We start from the raw sequence: 4,727 nt of genomic DNA on the forward strand, positions 1-4,727 counted from the left end.
GTCTGTCACAAATTCTAACTGATGCGGAAGAGGTGTTCCAACAAGGACTTGGGACTCTAAAAGGAGTAAAGGCAACGATAAAGATCGAAGATAACGCAAACCCAAAATTTTTTAAGGCCATACGCGATCCGCCCAGCTGTTGAAGCTGAACTGGAGAGTCTGGAGCGTTCGGGTGTGCTGTCCAAGGTGGACCGGAGCGAGTGGGCCACACCCATCGTTCCTGTAATGAAGAAAGCATTGAGCAGCACGCCTGGGGAGCCGAAGAAGGTTCGTATCTGTGGGGACTTCAAGGTGACTGTGAACCCAGTCCTGCACACAGTACAATATCCACTTCCACGGATAGAAGATATTTTTGCCTCACTATCTGGAGGGAAACGTTTTACAAAGATTGATCTGGCCCAAGCGTATCTACAAATGGAGGTGGAAGAAGCATCTAGGAAATACCTCATGATAAACACTCACAAAGGCCTTTACCAGTACAATCGACTGGTATTCAGGGTACCATCAGCCCCGGCTATTTGGCAGAGGGCGATGGAACAAGTCCTACAAGGGATCCCGGGGACCCAGTGTTATTTGGACGACATCCTGGTTACGGGCGAAAATGACAGTGAACACCTTGCCAACCTGGAGCAGGTGCTCACGAGATTACAGGAATATGGGCTACGAGCCAACCGCCCCAAATGCGAGTTCTTCAGGAGACAAATCTCGTATTGTGGCCACATGATTGATGAGGAAGGGTTGCATAAGTCGCCGGACAAGATTGAGGCTGTAGTCAAGGCTCCAGCACCGGAAAATGTGTCGCAACTGAGGTCGTTCCTCGGGTTGGTGAACTACTACCATAAGTTCTTGCCGAATTTATCTACAATTCTGCACCCAATGAACGCCCTGATGCAAACTGGAGTAACATGGAAATGGAGTGATGAGTGTAAGCGTGCCTTTCAGGAATGTAAATGCCTAATCACTTCAAAAGACGTATTGGCCCACTACAACCCAACACTACCGATTCGGTTAGCGTGTGATGCATCACCCTACGGCATTGGAGCGGTGCTGTCACACAAATTCCGTGACGGTTCAGAGAGGCCAATAGCCTTTGCGTCGCGCTCGTTAACCTCAGCCGAGCATAACTACGCCCAGATTGACAGGGAGGCTCTCAGCCTGGTGTGGGGGCTAAAGAAGTTCAATCACTATCTGCACGGGCAGAAATTCACCCTACTGACTGATCATCAGCCCCTGGCCTCTATTTTTAACCCAAAGAAGGGCGTTCCGGTGATGACGGCGCAACGGCTGCAAAGATGGTCACTTTTTCTAGGGGCACATCAGTACGACATAGAGTACAAGGGTACGAAACAGCATGGAAACGCTGATGGGCTGTCGCGCCTACCGTTGCCTACGGTAGAAGAAGCACCTGCAGTGGACCCTGTTGAGATATTCCATGCGACCATAGTCGAATGTCTGCCTGTTACAAACTCAAGTATAGAGAAGGAAACCCGAAATGACCCGACACTCTCTCGGGTCTATGATTTGACGGTGAAGGGATGGCCAGCATATGGCGACTCACTGTTGCCAGCATTCTCGCCAAGGAGAGAACAGCTGTCAGTGTGCCGGGGGACCTTGATGTGTGGATCCCGAGTGGTAATTCCACCCAAGTTGAGAGATAGAGTGCTCAATGAGCTTCATGAGGGTCATCTGGGAGGGGTAAAAATGAAGAGCCTAGCCAGGGCGTTTGTGTGGTGGCCGGGAATCGATAAAGAAATCGAGGATATGACCAAGAGATGCACAGGATGCCAGAAGGTCCAAAACGCTTCACCACAGGCCCCGCTACACCCATGGGAGTGGCCCTCATCTCCATGGCAACGGGTACACATTGATTTTGCTGGTCCATTTATGGACTCAATGTTTCTAATCTCTGTGGACGCCCATTCGAAATGGCCAGAGGTCATTAAAATGTCCTCCACCACCACGGAGAAAACTATTGCAGTCCTAAGGACCATCTTCACCAGGAGTGGGTTGCCAGAACAGATTTGCTCCGACAATGGGCCACTGTTTGTGTCTGAGGATTTCCGGAGGTTTCTGAGGAATAATGGGGTGAAACATTACACATCTGCCCCATATCATCCAGCCACAAATGGATTGGCTGAAAGGTTTGTTCAGACCTTTAAAAAGGCCATAAAGGCGATGTATAACGACGACATACCACTACAACACAAGGTAGATAATTTCTTGTTTGCTTACCGGAATGCAACACATGCAGTCACCAACCAAGCTCCAGCCATAATGTTCTTCAACCGAAGGCTAAGATGTCGCCTGGATTTGCTCAAACCAAACATAAGAGAGATGTTGAGGAGAAGCAATTCCAGCACATCAACGAGAGGCCAACCAGGAGCTTCAAGATAGGGCAACCAGTCTTGGCTCGTGACTACCGAACAGAAAAATGGCAGCCAGGAATGATATGCACACAGCAGGGACCACTAATGTACACAGTGGACATTGGAGAGAGCATCGTGAGACGCCATGCTGACCAGATTCTGGAGTCTCAGGAACAAGCCAAACCCATACCGCGAGCATGTGCACCTGGTAATGAGCCCAAAGTACAGATTGCATCTACCTCAGAAGCAGTGGTATTGGAAGCTGACGAACCAACCAATGACAATGAGCCAGAATCGACTCCACCGCAAGAACAGGATACTCGGGAAAGGCGCTATCCAGTCAGGATTAGGAAGCCTCCTCAAAGACTGAACTTATAAATGATTATTTCAGTTGATGTATATAATACCCAGAAAATTGTAATTGCAATTAGTTATTATTTAGTTGTTAAATGAATGTTATGTACTGTTTATCTAAAAGGGGAGGAATTGTTGTGTGTGTACCTTTAAGGGAAGAACTGGTTTTAGACTGCAGTACTGGCAGTGACCACCCCTGTATAAAAGGCCCTAGCAGGCTTCTGTATTTCAGTCTGACGTTACCCTCCGTTCAGTAAAGTACCTGTTAAACTGTTCTCCCGAAGTCCGTGTATTATTGAGGTGCGGACTTTACAGAAGGGTAGGTGGGTTGGGTTTGTTTAGGGGGAAGAGTAGGGTAGGTGGGTTGGTGGGTTTGTTTGGGGGGAAGGGTAGGGTAGGTGGTTTGGTGTGAAGGCTCGGTTGGTAGGGTGGGTGTGTAGGTAGGTTTTTTGTTTAAGGTTGATTTGTTAGATTTTTTTAGGGCTGAAAGGTGGGTGGGTTGTTTGAGGTAAAGGGTTGGGTAGATGAAAAGGAAGAAAGACTTGCATTTATATAGCACTCTTCACAACCACCAGACATCCCAAAGCACTTTACAGCCAATGAAGTGCTTTTTGAAGTGTAGTCACTGTTGTAATTTAGGGAAATGCGGCAGCCAATTTGCGCACAGCAAGCTCCCACAAACAGCAATGAGATAATGACCAGGTAATCTGCTTTTGTTGATTGAGGGATATATATTGGCCAGGTCACCGGGGATAACTCCCCTGCTCTTCTTCGAAATAGTGCCATGGGATTTCTTACGTCCGCCTGAGAGAGCGGGCGAGGTCTCGGTTTAACATCTCCTCCGAAAGGCGGCACCTCCGACAGTGCAGCACTCCCTCAGCACTGTACTGGAGTGCCAGCCTAGATTTTGTGTTTGAGTCTCATGGAGTGGGGTTTGAACCCACAACCTTCTGACTCAGAGGCAGGAGCGCTATCAATGAATCAAGCTGGTTCCCACAGCTGATTCTTCTAGAACAGTCGAATATTGTACAGCAGGGTATAGAATGGTATAATACAGAATAGTGCAGTGCAGCAGAGTATAGTGTAGCCTAATATTGGGTAGTACGGTGCAGTATCGAGTGTAGTAGTGTTGCGTAGTACAGTATAGAATCATGATCAGACATTTCTCCGGCCTTCCATTCAGTAACCACATGAACTGTCTCTATAATCTTGATTTCTCTTTCAACCACCTTGAGCTCTCCTTCACCAGTGACTTTTTCTGACATGCCACATTTCTCATTCTTAGCCTGCCCTCCTGTTATTTAATGAAGGTCCTTTATCACAATCTAATGTAGCATTTTCTAATCTCTTCAATACGCATACTGAACTTTAACTTCAACCCAAGACATTCTTGACTCAGAGTCGAGAGAGTGCTGCCCACTGAGCCACTGGCTGACCAGATGGGATGGTTTAGGGGTGAAGGGTTGAATTGATTGGGTGAGTGGGTGAGAGTTTGGGTCAATGGGACGGTTTAGGGGTGAAGGGTTGATTGGGTGAGTGGGTGAGGGTTTGGGTCGATGGGATGATTTAGGGGTGAAGGGTTGATTTGATTGGGTGAGTGGGTGAGGGTTTGGGTCGATGGGATGATTTAGGGGTGAAGGGTTGATTTGATTGGGTGAGTGGGTGAGGGTTTGGGTTAATGGGGTGGTTTAGGGGTGAAGGGTTGATTTGATTGGGTGAGTGGGTGAGGGTTTGGGTTAATGGGGTGGTTTAGGGGTGAAGGGTTGATTGGGTGGGTGAAGGTGAAGTGTTAATTACAGTCCTAGCCCTTTTGGGCTACCCCAGATCAGGCGTATTCCCCAGATGTTCACCTTCAACTTAAGTTAGAGATAGCCGAATTCCATAAGATGCTTAAATGGGTCTAAAGGTTCAGGCTATCTCTCCCTAAAGGAACGGAACGACTGAAGATGTTACCATCCTCCGGATAGTACTTTTAATAAGTAGAACTAGACTGGAACCTTCTGGATA

The sequence above is a fragment of the Somniosus microcephalus genome, chromosome 20 (assembly GCF_052327205.1).
Source record: "Somniosus microcephalus isolate GS21.2 chromosome 20, FLI_Smic_1.0, whole genome shotgun sequence".
NCBI lineage: Eukaryota > Metazoa > Chordata > Chondrichthyes > Squaliformes > Somniosidae > Somniosus > Somniosus microcephalus.